Consider the following 18,854-nt stretch of genomic DNA (forward strand, 5'->3'; position numbering starts at 1 on the left):
TATTAAAAAAAATCTGACCTGGGCAGACCCCTGGGAACCCCACTTGGTACTTCTTCCCAACTAGACATGGAGCCATTGATGACTACTCATGGAGCACAACAATCCAAGAAGTTATGTATCTTCCTTACAGTATTTTTATTTAAATTCTAGTCCACATTTCCTTAGCTCGTTAATGAGCAGGTCATGAGAGTGTTAAAATCCTTGCTAAAGTCAAGGTATATCACATCTACTTCTCTCTACCCATCCACAGAGCCTGTCACCTTATCACAGAAGGAAATCAATTCAGATCAAATATTGTTTTGTGACTGAGGGGGGACTGGAACCTGGGTCTCCTACTTCCTTAATTTAACTTCTTACCTATTCAAAAGATGAGAGCCAAAACCACTCTCCCCCATGTTGGGCATGTGTTCTAATGAAACTGGACATGAATGTTATGCTTTGTGCAAAACTCAACTCAACAATGTTTTCATGAGATAAGCAGCTCAGGATGCTTAAAAGATCAGGTCCTTCCAGGGACTTAGATGATTCCCTACTCCCTTTCCCCCTGCCTCCATTCTGATCTTGACAAAGTTTAGGCAAGTGTTAGGCCTAAGTTCCCAAAGTTCAACACTGCAAAGTTTAGAGCAAAAACCAAGGGCTGCCTATACACATGCTCAGGGGTGGGGGGGGGCAGTTTTAATTAGAGCAGTTCTAGGAGAGTTGCTCTAATTAAAATGCCTCACCATCATATGTATTAAGCCTGTGGGTTTAAAAATAGCTGCAGGATGCTTTATCTAAACCTCATTTGATAAAGTTTAGATAAAGTGCCCTACAGATATTTGTAAACCTGCAGGGGCTTATTACACTTGATGCTACAGTGATGCTGGAATGTTCTAATTAGAATGTGGAACAGACTCGATTAATGCCAATGACTACATGTATAGGCCAAGGTGAAAGAGTTGATTCTGGGAGATTTCCTATTTGTGAATGATTCGGCCTTGGCTGCCCACAGTGAATCTTCACTGCAAAATTTCTTGGGCAGATTTTCTGTATCAATTAGTTTCAAGAAAACTCTGGTTGTATACCAAGGGGTGGAAGAACCACTGCCTGACAACTGACTAACAGAATTGGAAAGGCAGCTAAGAATTTGGCGTCATTACAGAAATGTGCATGGGAAAACAACAGACCCTTAACTAAGGTGAAGATATGAATTTACAAGACTTGCATATGATCGTGCTTATGGTAAAATTGGAGAATTGCAGCCTCGATAACCCAATGGTCTAGTGGCTAGGGAACTGGCTCCAAGGTAGGACCCAGAGAGTAATAATAGATGGAACTGAGTCAACATGGTGCTTGGTGACCAGTGGCGACCCTCAGGGTTCAGTACTCAGACCAGTATTTTTTAACATATTAGTTAATGATTTGGACTTGGGTGTTAAAAGTAGACTGGCAAAGTTTGCAGATGACACCAAATTATGAGGGACAGTGGTCACACTGGAGGATAGGCTGGGCATATAGGCTGACCTGAATGGGCTCACAAGGTAGGTGTATCAAAGCCTGATGATGTTCAACACTGAAAAGTATAAAGTGCTCCACCTGGGGAGAAACAACCTGCAACATACTCCCAGGCTCATTAGTGCTACACTTACCAGCACCACAACCAAAAGAGACCTGGGGGGTCTTGATATACCATAGTTTCATAGTTTCATAGTTGGTAGGGTCGGAAGGGACCTGAGCAGATCATCAAGTCCAACCCCCAGCCATGGGCAGGAAAGAGGGGTCAAACAACCCCAGCAAGGTGTCTATCTAGCCTCCGTTTGAAGACCCCCAGGGTAGAAGCAAGCACCACTTCCCTTGGAAGTTGGTTCCAGATCCTAGCCACCCTGAATGTGAAGTAGTGCCTCCTGATATCTAGATGATACAATGAACATAAGTCACCAATATGATGCCGTAGCCGGTAAAGCAAACAAAACAATGGTATGCTTCTACCAATGAAGCATCACCAATCACCAACAAAATTAAAGATGTCATCCTCCTGCTTTACTCACCTTTAGTGAGGCCACAGCTGGAGTACTGTGTCCATTTCTGGGCACCACACTTCAGAAAGGATGTGGAGAAGCTTGAGAGAGTCCAAAGGAGGACTACACATATGGTTAGAGATATAGAAAGCAGGCCATACAATGAGAGGCTGATAGACATGGGTCTATTCAGCCTGGAGAAGAGAAGACTCAGAGGGGACTTGGTGGTAGCCTATCAATATATAAAGGGCACATATCAGGGACTGGGAGAATGTTTGTTTACCAGGGCTCCCCAGGGGAAGACTAGCAGTAACGGTCATAAATTGCTAGAAGACCCCTTTGTTTAGACATAATGAAAAACTTCTTTACAACTCGAGTGTCCAGGGTCTGAAATAGACTCCCCACCACAAGTGGTACAATCACCTACTCTGGATATCTCCAAAAAATGCCTGGATGCTTACCTTGCTGGGGTTATCTGACCCCAGCAGTCTTTTCAGCCCAAGCTCAGGGAAGCTGGACCTTATAATCTCAAGAGGTCCCTTCCAGCCCCTAACATCTATGAATCTATGAATTCATGAATTCTCCCAAGAATATTTTGTACAGCAAGATTTGAGATGGTTCTACAAAGTGGGCTCACCCTCTATGCTGGTACCAAGATGTGTGAAAAAATAATATGAAGTCATTTAACATTAGTGTAGAAAGCTGGGAGGAATGCATAGAATCCCATCCAATCTGGAGGGACTATCTGTCACTGGGTGCAGCTCAGCATGAAACAGCTTTGATCCAATGGATGGAAGCAAAGCAAGAAAGGAGGAAGCAGCTTGCTGTAAACTTGGACTCCCACTCCATAGAACCATAGAATCAAAGAAAATTAGGGTTGGAAGGGACCTAGTTCTAGTTCTAGTTTTGGCCCAGTCCTCCAAATTGTTGAGGTCTCTCTCATACCCTGAAGCATATCCACTACTCCCTCCAGGTTGGCATCATCCACAGACTTGCTGAGGGCACCCTTCATCCTAACTTCCAGATTGTTGGTCAAGATTTTGAACAAAACTGGTCCCAGGAACAACCCCTGGGGCACTCCACTTGACACCAGTTCTCAACTAGACATCAAGCCATTGACTACTACCCTGTGAGTCCAATGCTTCAGTCAGTTTTTTATCCACCTTACAGTCCATTCATCCAACCTATACTTCCTTCACTTGCAAGAATATTGTGGGAGTATTCCATATCAAAAGCCTTGCTAAAGTCAAGGTTCCACTGCTCTCCCTGCATTCACAGAGCCAGTCATCTCATCATCAGGGATCCTGTTTTTATTCTGATTTAAAAAAATCTCCAATTTTCTGATTAAAAGAAGTAACCCAACATCCACATTTCCCATGATTAAAATGAAACACTGCTAATATATATGTAAGTGGTGTTTCATTTTAATCATAGAAAAATGTGGATTTTAAGTTACTTTTTTAAATCTGAAAATTAGGGATATTTTTATCAGCTAAAACCAGGATCCCTGCTTATCATAGAAGGCAATCAAGTTGGTCAGGCATGGCTTGTCTTGGTGAATCTATGCTGACTGATCCTAATCACCTTTTCCTCTTCCAAGTGCTTATAAATGGATTTTTTGAGGACCTGCTCCATGATTTTTCCAGGGGCTCAGAAGAGGCTTACCTATCTATAGTTCCCCAGATCTTCCTTCTTCCCTTTCTTAAATATGGGCACTAAATTTGTCCTTTTCCAATCATATGGGACCTCTCCTAATCATTGCGAGTTTTCAAAAATGACGGCCAGTTGTTCTACAATCACATCAGCCAACTCCCTCAACACCCTCGGGTGCATCCCATCTGGCCTCATGTCCAGCTTTTCTAAACAGACCCTAACCTTTTCTTTTGCTATGGTTGGCTGCTCACCTCCTCCCCAAACTGTGCTGCCAGTTGCAGTAGTCTGGGAGCTGACCTTGTATGTGAAGACTGAAGTGAAAAAGGCATTGAGTCCTTCAGCCTTTTCTACCTCATCTGTCACCAGGTTGCATCCCGCATTTAGTAAAGGACCCACACTTTCCCTGATCTTCCTCTTGTTGCTGACATACTTATACAAACTCTTATTACCCTTCAATATCCCTTGCTAGTTGCAATTTCAATTGTACTTTGGCCTTCCTGCTTTCATGCCTGCATACCTGAGCAATGCTCTTATACTCCTCCCTAGTCATTTGTCCGAGTTTCCACTCCTTGTAAGCTTCCTTTTTTGTGTTTTAGCTTCCTGAGGAGTTCCCTGCTTAGCCAAAATGGTCTTCTGCCATACTTGCTAGTCTTCCTGCACATCGGGATGGTTCATTTTTCCATCCTCAATAAGGTCTCTTTAAAGTACAGCCAGCTTCTCCGCAACTCCATTCCCCCTCAGACTGACCCCCCAGGGGATCATGCCCATCAGTTCCCTGAGTGAGTCAAAGTCTGCTTTTCTGAAGTCTAAGGTCTGTAGTCTGCTGCTCTCTTTCCTTCCTTGCCTCAGGATCCTGAACTCAGTCACCTCACAGTTGCTGCTGCCCAAGTTACCACGGATCTGTGAAACATGTAACAAGCTGTGTTGCTCTCAAATTGGGCTTGTCAGCCACAAGCAGTTTCATCAGACACGTTACTGGACCTCTTACACATGCAACATGATCCATAGGAGCAACAATTGCCTGTACTGGTTCTGAACATGAGGAGAAGCCCAAAGGTAGTCAGCTCAGGGTTCATCCAGATGTGTGTGTATGTTTGTTTCCCTGTAACAACACACCTTGTTACCCTGGGTAGGGAAGGGGAGGCTGAGGCCAGCAATTGTGGTCCAGCAGCTTTACCTAGGGTACTGGAGGCCTCCCTAGGCTTCAAACATGGCAGGAAGCTTGGCTGGCAGCCAGAGTGTGCCTCTGACTGGCCAAGTTCCAGTTTTGGGCATTACATGCTGCTGCCTCATGCTCTGCCCCACTTTTTTGACCCAGGATCTCCCTGGATCAAAAAAAAAAATCCCTGTGCTTCAAAGCAGCAACATGGGGACTTCCTGCATGTGCAGTGTGTGGACTCACAGATGGGTCTGAAGCACCACATACTGCATACCCATGCTTGTCTGGACGCATTGTCAGAGTTTTTTTCAACCCAAAATCAAGTCACCAAGTCCTGGTAAGCATCCATAGAACAAATCTGGTTCTGGCCACATCTGCCTAAATATTTTAGAAGTCTGTCCCAGAGTTACATATAAAAATGTTATTTTATTTCTGAATTCATGTAGCAGTTTTGTTAAATTTTCCCCAATATGATTTTAAGTCAATAATAATTTTAATAATGTTAACAATAGAATTATAGAAAAGTACAGTTGAAAGATACCTGCTCCTGGCAGGATCATCCCTATCCAAACCATCCTAGACAAGTGTTTGTCTCACTTATTAAAAACTGCATAAGCAATCATCTCATGCAACTACCAGAAACAAAGCCCTAAATGTCAAAAACACCCTATTTTTCCATAGGTAAAGCAAGGAATGAGGGCATGTCAATGCCTGGTCACAGCAGGCACAGGGCATAATTGTTAAAATATGTTCGTGAGATCCAAGGAAGAGGACCATGCCCCCATTACAGACGGAGACAACAGCCCCAACAGTCCATACCAGACTGATTATGGGGTAAAATTCCTCTCTTTTACAGATGTGGTGATTGATCCATGACTGAACAGGAGCAAGACCTTTTAGCCAGGAACCTCTCGGTTTTTAAGCCAGAGCGAAAGGGTTTTTAGGTCAGAGTACATCCCAGTCAAAACCCGCAGCCAATGCCCAATGCTTCTGAGAAAGGTGAAAAAAACACTTGACACCTATAGTAGGGGAAAAAATTCCTTCCCAGCTCCATGCGGCAAATCAACAAAGCCCAGAAGCTAACCAGATAACCAAACACCCTCTACTGTGCACTTCAGCCTGGAAACTGCAATTGCAAATACTGTTCCATACATCATATGCCTTGGCTGGAGAGCTAGAACTCCCCTTTGTATCAACTTCTCGTTTTCTGCAGACATGGATCATCATGTCAGCCACATTCGTTTTTGGCTTACACATTCATGATTCTCAGTGACTTCAGTGGGGGCTTCAAATGTATGCCCAAGGGCAACATTTAGCCCTAAATCATTAAATGCCATGAACAATTTTCTTTTCTTCTTTTTTTTTAAATAACGTATTCCATATTTTTTGCTCAACTGTAAATGTAAAATGTAGCTGACACCAATTCACCATTTCAAACCCCTCAGGTTCTTCAAAGGTTTTTTTCCTTCAGTTTATGACCTGATAATTTTTCTCCCAGAGGATAGCCCAACTATAATCAAATGGCTATTCACACCTTTCAAGTGTCTCTTCACACTTACTGCATTCTTTACTTACCCTTTGTATATGGGCACTTCTTATTTACAGTTACTAATCCTCTTAGCCTGCTCATCTTGGTATTTTAGATATTTTTGTATTTCAGTTACTTTTCTCTTACTATATTCAAGCATTTTTACTTCTAATAGTTTAGAGGGAGATTTTCAAAATCACTTGCTGCCTCTAACTCTTTATTGATGTTCTGTAGGAATTAACCTGACTTGGGATCATACCTTTGTGCAGGAGAGGTGTCTATGCATGTTCTCTGGAGTGGGAGGGGGCATTTTAATTAGAGAAGCTCTCAGAGCCACTCTAAGCACCCGCAGCATCATGTTTATACAGCATCCCGCACTCTAAATGGCAGCTCATTCAATGAGCTTTAGCTAAAGCATCTCTGCCCATTTTGAAGTACAGGGATGCTGAATAGATGTGATGCAGAGGCTGCTGAAGCACGTTAATTAGCATGCTCCAGCAGACTCGATTAACTGAGTCTGCTCCAAAATGTGCTAATTAGCACGTGTCAGAGCAGATGTCCAGCATACGTATAGGTGCCTGACAACTTCAGCCAGCTAGACAACTGGCACGGTTTGTGGAGCTAAAATCTGGTTAGGTCATCTTTTAGTAAATTAGTATTTGTAGAAGGTAGTAAAGTGCAACATAATTTATGAAAATTAGACGTTTTCTAAGTATCAGAGGAGTGAGGTTATAGAACAGGCTTCTAATTTGAGAAAGAAACCTAACTGGTTTTAAGAAGAATTTTGATACATTTTTGAAGATTATAAAACATTGCTTGGGATGGCTCCATGACCAAGGAAGATCCTTCTAGTTCTATGCTCCCAAATGAGAAGAGGGGAAAGGGTGGATGAGGGCAGGAAGAGAATTCCAGACATGATATAGATGAAATAAGGCCAGAGACAAGGGTTTGGGGGGATATCCAGACACCACATTTCAGTTGAGGACAGAGGCTGTGGATTGGGTGAGAAACAAAAGAATACAAGAACCAAAAGTCATAAAAAATTGCTTTTGGCAAGGTGTTTTTTTCCCTAATGTGCTCAAGTAATCAGAGTGTTTGACAATGCGTCAAGTTTTCACATACAATTAATTGCAGAAAGCAATTTTTAGATTTTAAATTTGCTTTCTGCAAGCACTCCAGAGATATACGTATCATTTCAGGGGAATAGAAGCAATATGGCCAGTCATGCCAAGATAGGACAGGAGCAAATTGCCCGTGAAGAATGATGGCAGGGATGGAGTTGGGGTGAGGCCAGCGCTGCACCGCCACCACCCCACGCTGCCACCGCAAGATCTCATATGGGCACAAAGGCAACTTTTAAAATACGTAGTAATCTCTGACTAATTAAAGATAAAGTTATTCTAACTTTGACCCCAGTACTCTTTCCTGCCATGGCAGGGGGTCGGACTAGATGATCTACTCAGGTCCCTCCCAACCCTAGAAACTATGAAACTATGAAACTTTTTATAGGGCTTTGTATAGGTCTTTCTCTCACATGATGAATTATATACAAGCAACATTTGATTAATAAGCTGTGAGGCACACAACACAAATATGTTTAAAGTCTCATCTGTTTCCATACTTCAGTTGTTTTTATAGTATACATACCATATTTAAAGTAGTCAGGTTTTTAATTGTTTAAAATAATTTTGATGTATTTGATTTGCTGTGATATGAGACCTTAAGTCATAATCTGTTTCCCATCATTTGGAGCTCGCCCATATTTCTACACCTAAAACTCCTTCAAATAACAAATATAAGCAAAATAAACGTGATTGTTCTGGAGAGATTAAAAAAGCAAAAATGAAAAAGAAATTATGTTTATTTTTGTTATTAATTACTTTCTTATATGTATTTCATGGTTATGAAATACAAATTATGCAGAAATGATTGTGCACAAAGTTATACAAGGAGATGCAGGCTGCAAATTGAAATTTTGTCCTTATTGATAGAATAATTAAAACATTTCTGTTCAGATGGCAGTGGCACACCTCTATTTAAACACCTAAAAATAGCCAGATTTTCACCCATAGCTCCCACTTATTTACCCACTTAGGTACCTCGGTACCTAATTTGAAGGACTTGGGTTTAAAAAGATTGGCCTTAAATTTCATAATTCATCAGTTCAATAGCACAACATTGAAGATTAGTCTGTAATAGGAAAAAAATCCATTATAAGTTGGGAGCTCATTCACAGAAAACAGCTAAGGAAAGGACTGGAGTATAGTAATTGATCATAGGTCCAGCAACTGTGAGCTAGGTGATACACCTGTGAAAAAGGCAGATACAATCTTAATGATGTTTCAGGTGAAGTATTTTGAGCAGAGGCAGGAAAGCATTTGTATAAGTGTAAAAAGTTCTGCTAAAACCTCATTTGTACAGTTTTGGTGACCTAGCCTCAAGAGGGATGAACTCAAATTAGAACAGATGAACAGAACCGCCAGTAATATGCTTACAGGAATGAAGAGCTAGCATATGAAAGGAGGCTAAAAGCTTAGTTTGTTTTCCCTAGCCCAATGAAGGCTGGGAGGGAGTATGGCTTCTCTTTATAAATTCATTATGGGATAAAAACATGGAAGAGGGGAGAATTATATAAACTCAAAGATAATGTTGGCACCAGAGCATTTTGTGTATAATATGCCTGGATATTATAAGAAAAGATTCCCAAGCACTGAAATACAGTAAATACCCTGTTATCTGACACGAGTGGGGAATGGTGGGTGTTGGGTATCTAAAAATTATGATTACTTGGGGCCGACTGTTTGGGAATGGGAGGTGGGAGGCTGGAGATGGTGCTGGCAGTGCAGGGTGGATGTTTCAGATGGACGAGGAGCAGCGGCAGTGCAGGGTGGTGGGGGGTGGCGGCAGCCACCGCATGCAAGCTTTCCCCACCTTCCACCCACCACGTTTGGCCAGCTGGCTGGAAATTCCGGTTAATAGAGTTTTCTGGTTAGTAAAATTCCAGATTACAGGGCTTTTACTGTAGTGGGTTTCTGGAAGACCTTTTCAGTAAGATTACTGGGGGCAAAAACTTTCACTAGTTTTAAAATGGAAATTATTGAAAGCATTATACAATGTGGTTGCCTGCAACAAGCTCTTCCGGTTCTCTGCTTCTATAGATGCATGCAAGTGTTCAAATGAACTGCTGATGGCACTCAGTGGGTGTGTATGTGTGTGTGGGGGGGCACAGTATGCATCCCAGCATGCTTGGCAGACTCCCTAGTCTGCCTGGAGGATCCAGAGGTCAGGTGAGCTGTCAGGCAGGAAAGACAGTCAATTCCTCATCCAGCAGCCTCAGTGGATCTCTACCCCTCTGACACCAGCTGACAGAGCAGCTTGGATGAGTTTGGTTGGGAGCAGGGGCCAATGGGTTGGGTGTTGGTTGCGTGCTGGTGGGTCAGGTGCTGGCAGGTGGGGCACTTGTGGGTTGAGTGCTGCCATGGAGAGTGGCCTGGGAGCTCTGTTCCCAGCAGAGGCTGAGTCTCTGCTGGTTATGGCGGGGTGGAGGAGAGCGAAACTTCACCTACAGTGCTGTTGTGTTTGCCAGCACCCTGGCTCACATTGGGGCACAGGCTGTTGCCATGGGAAGAGCTGGGGCTCTGGCCATAGTGGTGGGTTTTAAATGCAATGCTGCTGGGGTTGCCAGCATCCAGGCTCTCAAATCAAGCAGGTGATGTGCGCTGCAGTTGCTTCCTCACTCCGTGCTTTAAAGTCAGTACCTGCAGCCCTGCACCTGAAGATGTGGGCACAGGGCTATGAAGTACTGCTGGGACAGAGCATCTCCCTTGCAAGGTATATAAAAGCCGGTGTCCTCAGCACACCCTGGGAGTGGAGGGAACAGGGGGCAAAACCCCCAATCCATTCCCCAGACCAGGTAGTCCCTGCAAGAAGTATTATCCCCTGCTTCCTTCCCTTCCCAGACTGGTACCAGGGGTGGGAGACTGGAGCAGTGGGGTAAAGTTGGGTGGCAGGGGCAGCATTTAAAGCCCAGAGACCAGCCAAGGGAGTTGTCAGCTGTACAGCCCCAGGGCTGTGGAGAGGGGCTGGGCTTTCTCAGGCCAGAAGCTGACAGGAAGGATCTGCTCTGTGCTTCGCCGGATCAGCGGAGTCCGGCTGAGTCACAAACTGTCTCTCTGGAGGGGGAATGGACAGAGCAATGTATGATGGGATGCCAGAGTGCAGCATGGACGCTTCTATTAGAGAGGTAAGCATACAATTGTTTGTTTCTTTGGTAGAAACTCTGCTGGGGGTGACTTCCATCTCATCAAATGAGGTAGAAATTTCTACTCACTCACCATTTTTGGTTTGGTAGAAATTGCTTGAATGCTTGTACACTTATGGTTCTTATTAGTGGAACTGAAATTCCATTGGTAGAAATGTAACTCTTTCCCCCATCATCTGAGCTTGTATATGCATTAGCAGTTAACCATCCTGGTAGTTTATGGTCAGTTTCAAGATATTTTTAAAATTTCCATTGTACTTTTCTTTCAGTCTGAGAACCTTGCATTATGCGAATCCTGATCTGATCTGGTTTAGCACACGTTATATATGCATATATGTATATGTATGTGTGTGTGTTGTTTTGTGTTTGTGTGTGTGTGTGTGTGTGTGTATATTATATGTGTTTATGTGTATATATATTATTATCATGATAAGTATTAGCATGATTTATACTATACTTAATAAAAATGATCACAACAAAAAAGAAACAGAACTTTGTTCATTCAATAATGTGTGATGCACCCTATTTTGTGCCTTCTCAGCAGATGACTGAAATTGTAAGCAGATAAGGGACACTCTTAGATTCAGGATTGTAGGCCCCAGACTGTGATACTGTAACTCATATTGAGTAGTACCACTCTCCAATGAAATAGGAAGGTGTAACAATCTATTTAGTCTTACAACACAACTTTCTTTTCAGATATAGATCTTGGCAAAATCATCTGAGTCTCTGTAAATTCTCTTAAATTATTGCAAATGGTTTAGGCTGCAATATCTTTGGAGGCTTCCTTTTGGCTTTGCTTTATCAACATGTATATAATCTGACTCTTAAATTGCACAAAAAGTATAGCACACATATGTTTTCTCCGGAATTGGTTGAAAACTGACTGTCCGTTGAAACTTAAAGATACCAAGTCATCACATGAAAAACCTTGGCTGGACTAGCTAAGGTTATTTTAAGGATTGCATCATCTTTTCTGGCCCAGCATGCACTCTAATTCTAATTCCAGTAACTGCATTCTAACTATATGCACACACACGCACACACAAATATATCTCTATATCTATATATTTCTATGTATATGTATACATATGTTTGTTTGACTTACTGTTGTTAAATTTCCATGAATGATGTGTGTAATGTAACTGATATCTATTTTTAATGGAACAGAGACTATCAATGATATCTGGTGCAAATTTGAGATCTTAAACACCTGACTGAAAAGCGCAAGGCTAGTCTCACCAGCACAGAGGACTGGGTTAATCTGTAAAGTATGAGAAGGTAGAATAGATGGAGAAACAATCTGAAGTATGAAGTAGATGCATATTCATTTTTAGAAGTCTGTTTCTATGAAATACATACATTCACCAAAACTTTCTTTTATCCCATGCTTATCATTAGAGATGTGATGCTCTCTGAGTTACCTGTCTTGATCATTTCCTTCCAAGGAATGAAAGGGAATGGCAGAAACAATATATGGCATCAGAAAGATGCAGTGCAAGTAAATAAACAAGATGCAGTTCTGATGAAACAAATACTATTTTTCAAGGAGTCAGAAGAGATCATTAAATAGCATTTTGCATGTCTGCCATCTCTAATTTGAATTAATGTAATTTTAACAGTAATTAAAATGTGATAAATTAATGTAACTCAGAGAACTGAATTAGCTTCTAGAAAATAGCTAATTTATCTGTATTGAAAGGTTGTCATTGCATCTGCAATACTCGTTAACCCTCAAGGGATGTCAAGCTCTAGGGACAAATACCATCTTTCATTCAGGGTATATTTCTCAAAAAAAGGGGGGGATTTTATCTTACAAAGCTCTAAAGGTTATATTACTGCCTGCCTATTTCTTACGTCATTTTTTAAACCTGTGAATAATATTGAATGAACCTATTAAATACTTTTTGGCAAATTAACAGCAGGCAGCTTGTTGACCTTTCACCTCATATTGATTTATCCTGCAGTCGTTTTTCTTGGTGATTTCTACTTTTCCTGCTTGCCCTTTACTTAGGAATAAAGGAACTCTATCATTTCCTGCTCACCTCTCAGGGCAAAGCAATAATACTTGGTATGAAAGAATACATTATAGGACATTTCGGTCCCACTCAGATGGAATTGTTTTGTTCACGATTTTACAGCAGGATAGAAACTTTGGCAGATTGTATTTTACACAAACCTATCTTCTTTAAGCCACTCTGCTTCCTTCTGTATCATTTCCTACAGGGATATAGTTAACTGGAAGATGAACCAGCAAAATAAGTTCCCCAAATATTACATGCACAGAAAGCTTCTTTCCCAGATATGCAGGATGTCCTGCTGTAAGCAGCTGGAAGTCTTGGCATAAAATGGAGTAGTTTGCTAAACTATTTAAATATGGGTAGTTTGGTATTTTAAGTGTGTCTCTGGAGGGAGTTCATTCCAGAAGTGTGGACATGTTGCTGATGACCATGTCCTACCTTCAGCATTCATAAGCATCATTATTGAGATAGCAAGTTCCCAGTGTTCCAGATTATCAGAGTGCATGCTGGGCCAGAAATGATGATGCAATCCTTAAAATAACCTTAGCTAGTCCAGCCAAGGTTTTACATATTATGCCTTGGTATCTTTAAGTTTCAAAGGGCAGTCAGTTTTCAACCAGCTGCGGAAAGAACATATATGTGGTATACTTTTTGTGCAATTTAAGAGTCAGATATATACATCTTGATAAAGCAGAGCTGAAAGGAAGCCTCCAAAGATATTGCAGGTTAGACCATTTGCAATAATTTAAGAGAATTTACAGGGATTCAGCTGATTCTGGCAAGATCTGTATCTGAAAAGAAAGCTGTGTTGTAAGGCTGAATAAATTCTTGCACTCTCTGATTTGACTGGAGAGTAGTAGTACTCACTGGATACATCTACGTATTGCCCGACGGTGGTGTTGTCACTGCGCCATATTTTAGACTTTCGTTTTGGAAGTACTAAAGCATGGCACAGTAACCACCCATATTGCACCATATACGTGGTGCAGTTATTTTTAGCAGCTACTTCGCTGTAGTAGCACGCTATAACAGGGGAGCATGCCACTATGGCATTGTTCATCAAGGAAACAGCTACCTTTTAATCAGATTTTTAGCCCTAGGCCAGATACAGACATAACATTTTTACTATTATAAGTGATCAGAAACTGGTCTATACCCATAACAGAACAGTTCAGCACACATAGACTGGTTTAAAAATGGTGGAACCTGGTTGAAACCTTTGCCCCTGTCCCCATGCACCAAAGGGTGAATGTGTGTTCTGTTCACTACTGATCTAAACTATGCTACTTACAAAAAAACACTTTCACTTAGGTTGATTCCTCCTTGGGCTTTTTGAACATCTGTATCTAGCCCTAATGTTTTGGCCAAATTCTAATTCCAGTAAGTACATTCTAATGGGCTTAAAGTTAATTCAGGTTTAATAAGACAACAAATTCTTCACCTTCTCAAGTGTTGGGCTCTCTTGCAATATATTAGTACAGTTCTGATGCATTTCATAGAAGTCCTTGGACTTCAATGGTGAGTGAAATGATTCTTGTATATCCTCTATGTGGTTTAGGAAATATCTGGGGTAATATAAGATGCTGTTCTGGGTGGGCAAGAATAGGAGTGAGTTTTGTTTTGTACAGCTAAAAGATGTTTGGATCCAGGTCTAATTTTTCAAGGTTCAGATTAGTAATTTTCATTTTGGTTTAGATACAATGAGCAAACATGGGGTGTTTTGGTTTTGCAAACCATTCTCATCCTACATTGGTATTGTTCCACAAAATCAGCACTTGGATTGGTTGGAATCTTTTTCCTAGTTTATCCAGACTTGCTGAGATGAGATATTTGAAAAAATAATTCTGGCTTTAGTCAATTTCTTAATGCCTTTATTTATTAGTAAATGAACAGAGGCATGTGAGACACTTCAATATAAATGGTTCACCTAGTGTCTTTCTGAAAGGGCAAAACACATGTATTATAATACAAAAATGTGCCAAATGAGCCAAATAAAATAATAATGTGGCACTAGCGCTTAGCAAATGTCTTTCTGACAGAATGAAATCAGGTGGCTATTTCTGGATTCATACCATTCTAATCAGAATGCAGTAGAATCTATGAACTAGCCCTAGGGGGTTTGTTGAGCCACTGCTACAGCTGATATCTTAGGCCATTTTTAATTACGGCTGCTAATTATGCAGAATAATGCTTCCCCCCCTTGCTATTTTTTTAAAATGTAAACTACACAAGCCCAATCTGAGAACACCATCTCTTGACCTATCATAGATTGTGTCTCTGAGCACACTAATGTGTGTGGAAATAATTACATCCAATTTAGCTTTATAGTAATTGCATTATTTAAAAATTCCTAAGAAATATCAAAAAAGAATAACATAAACAATGATTTATTGTGAATGCAATTATTTATGGACAGTCATATCAGGTGATGTAAGACACTGAGTGAGTTTACTTTGATTGCCAGCTGATTTGCATCTAATTCATCAAAAGGAGGAAATGTATGCTTTTGTTGTACATGTTCTAAGATATTTGTCTGAGACATAGCTTTCTCTGCCTTTTGTGCTTGAAGATAAAAACTTTGATTAAGAATGATGGACATTTTCAGTGAAGCAGTTTTTAAATAGCTCTGTTTCCTCAGTCAGAGCCGGCATAATTTCAGGGTATATTATTTCACCATTCACAGTGTCAGTAAGAACAGGAAGAAATATCAAGTTATGCAGCAGCCAAAGGGACAGATCTGTTTACTTGACAATGTTAATTGATTATGCTGAGTTCACTCCGATACAGGGTCATTGAATAGTTCTCTTATTGATGAAATGATAGCCTCTACTGAAGTTATTAACCTTTTTAGTCTTTTGCATTAATTTGCTACATAGTCTGTTCCGAACATAATATAAATGAACTTTTATATAAAATGAAATTGAAAACTTAAGAGATTATCAACTTAAATATTTCAGAATCCTTAAAATGCACTTCTGTTTAAGGAGTTGAGCTGCTTGTACTGAAAGCATTAACATCATAATGGTGTCTAGAGGAGTAAGGTTTCAGTAGCCTCAGATTCAGAGAAATGTGTTGTTTTTGTTTTGTCTGGAGAAATAGCCATTGACTTGAACGGATGCCTGCTTAATCTATGTTTTCATGGGATTCTGCCAGTCTGGCACTTTTATCACTAATTACATTTGCCAAGTGTTCAATCTCTTTAATTTTATACCAAATAGCCCCTTTTGATTTGTCATTGGGGTTTCAGCAATTTTAAATGTGGAACCGTTTTCTCCTTCAAGAATGTCCCATATGTTTGATTAGTTGAGAAAACTTGCCTAAATTTAGATAATAAATGCAAAGAGTGACTTAATAGGTACCTCTGTTTTGGGCTATGTAACTTAAGGTTAGAGCTTGACCAGAACTACATTTTCTATTTTGTAGAAAATTCTGCAATTTGAAAATGTCCATTCCAAAATGGAATAAAAATAAAAATGGTTTCCCAAAAAATAGTTTTTACAGACTGAAATGGTTTAATTGATAACATTTAATAATTTCCTTACAATTACATTTTTTTACATACAGTATTATAGTTTGGAAAAATTGAAATAAGTTATTTTAAAACAGAAAATCAAACATCTCTCTTCCCAAAAGATTGCAACATATTTTCACCCTCTTGGAATGATGCATTCTGGGTGGCAATTAATGTGAAGCAATAAACTCCAGGGTTTAGTGATCCTGGGTTCACGGCTCCTGGGCGAGCTCTTTGAATGTCAGCCTGGGACTGCAGCATGTTGAGCTGGGTCAGGGCAGCCCTGGCAGGCAGGGGGTCCAGCTTTCCAGCCTACAGCTGCTTCCCCTGGCTCAGCGTGCTGCAGAGGAGCTGGCTGGGATATGAGGGTGCTCCAGTGTGGGGCTACCTGGCAGGCAGCCCCAGCAGTGACGCACACTCAAATAAGCCTGCCCACCCACTCCCGTACACATGCACTGAATCCACAAATGTAGTGGTGAAGCTGCTGTGGTATCACCTGAAACTGCTTTCCAAACCATCTCTCAAAGGTGGTTGAGAGCAACTGTAAGGGTGAATTTGAATTGGATTCACTGCTGTATTTCTGGGTTGGGTGTGTAAGAGCAGGAGTGGGCAGGCAAGGCGTGCGGGAGAGGCCAACCTGAAAGCATTGGAAACCTGATTTGGGGAGGCAGTGCAATATAGGTGATGTGTTGTGAGTTCACAGCCCACCTCACTGTCCAGGAACTTCCCCATGGGGAGAATTTCTAAATCAGACACAGAGAAAAAAACAGTCTGGCAGACCTGTCGGAGTCTTGGGTGCACAGGCAGTGCAATTTGAGGGTCACAATATGATGTGGCAATACAAACCACAATGCTGCATTAAAAGGAAGCATTTGTATTTTTCTGATTTTTTTTCAGACTTAAAATCATGAACAATAAATATAATTTTGCCTGAAACCTGCTCCAGGGAATGCCTGAGAACTGCTATTTCGTGGGCTTGTAGAAAAGTATATTTTAGCTGTCTTTTATATGAAAATCATATTTTCCATTAAAGAGAAGAAGTCTAATCACAACTATCTATTTTTGTTCTTTGTTCTATTCCCCTATCCCATATGTAATAAAGGTGTGAGACAGAGGACTACTTGTGACAGATGTTTATTACCTGGCCCGGCGTGTAATAAGTAAGTGTTCATTCATTATACCTTCATCTGTTTGATGATTTTTCTTTTAGGGAGAGTCTTTTATTTCCATGCTGAACTCCCTGCCACCCCCCAAAAAAGGACCAATGCTATCCAAATTAGCAAGTGTCAAACTCTGTAAAACCTTTTTGCAATCCGGATCCAGATTGTGTAACTGGGGCTCGGAAGAAAAGCTCAGATGCTTACCAGCACTCCTGTGTGTCACACCTGTATTGCACTGTGTTGTGATTGCCTCCACATTTATTGCAAACAAATCTGCTCTTGCTGCTGTTTGTTTACCCTTATACTCTGTCTTAATGCCTTGGTATGCATTTTTAATTAGGTGCACTTCTGTTCTTTCACCGCTTGTAAACACTTTCATTGGGGAAGCACATTTTTCACTAGCTGCATACGCTTCGGGGTAGCAAATTATGAGAGATATGGGGCCAAATTCATTGATGAAAGTGAGCCGGACCTCTGCTGTATTTTGCCCCAGATATTTGTGGTAGTATTGCCAGGTGACGAGGGCTTTGTGGTGTGGGAGGGCATGTTCACCCTCTGCTGTTTGTGATACAGTCTCCTTTGCTCCATGCAAGTCTCTGCTTGAAAATATCTGCCTTGGAGTTACTCTTTGCCAGCCTAGATGTAACAGCCTATATGTGCCCTGGAATCTCCTCACCTTAATGGGGAGACTTTTAGAGCAAGTGCTGGAGTGCAGGCTGTATTGCAGCCTGGTCCTTAAGGGAGCCCTGCAGCCAGGGTGAAATGGAGTAGTTCAGAGAGAGGTGTGCCAAGGCCTGCCTGTCTGCGTGCAAGTGTTCTTGTTCCTTGTGAGCAGGTATCTGAGTTGTCTGTTTCTCATGGGTAAATGGAAAAAAAAATATGGACTTTCTCTTTTAACTGAGAAAAACATGGATTTTTTTCCCCCATTTTAATGGAGAAACATGCGGATTTTCCACTTTTGCAAACGACTCTCTGCAGGCTGGCAGGGTTCCAGTTTGCAAGGAGCTGGGGGGGAGCGGGAGAAGGGCAGTTAGGCAGGGATGCCATGTTCACATATATGCTCACACATGCACATGGCCTAAAGGCAGCCTGGAGAACGGGTCCTGCAAGGGAAGAGGGAGGGACTGAGGCCCCCATAGGGATGGAGGGAGGGAGATGGGAAGGGCTGGGGCTGCGACTGCTGCCCAGCCCAGGCGGTGTGTGGGGTTTGGGGCCCAGGGCCAGAATGCAGGGCCCCAGCAGGGAGTGGGACAGGGCTACGGGTGGCTTATCCAGGTGACGGGTGGAGGGCTGCTTCCCTGCTGCTGCACGTTCTCTTGGGAGGGCAGGGGGAGCACATCTGTGTGCAGGGTAGGGGCAGGCTGCCTGCTGTGGACTTGGGCTCCCTTCCTTGCTGCCTTCCCCCCAGGGCCTTTGCAGCCTGGTGGGTGGGACCTGGCAAAGCAGGGCATAGCAGAGCAGGGTGGAGAAGCTTCTTGCCACAGCAAGTACCACGCCACCCTGGTGAAGTGCCCCCTGCCCAGCCCTGCTCTGCCCTGCCACTCTGGGTCCCACCAGCTGGGTC

The sequence above is a fragment of the Gavialis gangeticus genome, unplaced genomic scaffold (genome assembly GCF_001723915.1).
Source record: "Gavialis gangeticus isolate Ggan-Ray unplaced genomic scaffold, GavGan_comp1, whole genome shotgun sequence".
In the NCBI taxonomy this organism is placed as follows: domain Eukaryota; kingdom Metazoa; phylum Chordata; order Crocodylia; family Gavialidae; genus Gavialis; species Gavialis gangeticus.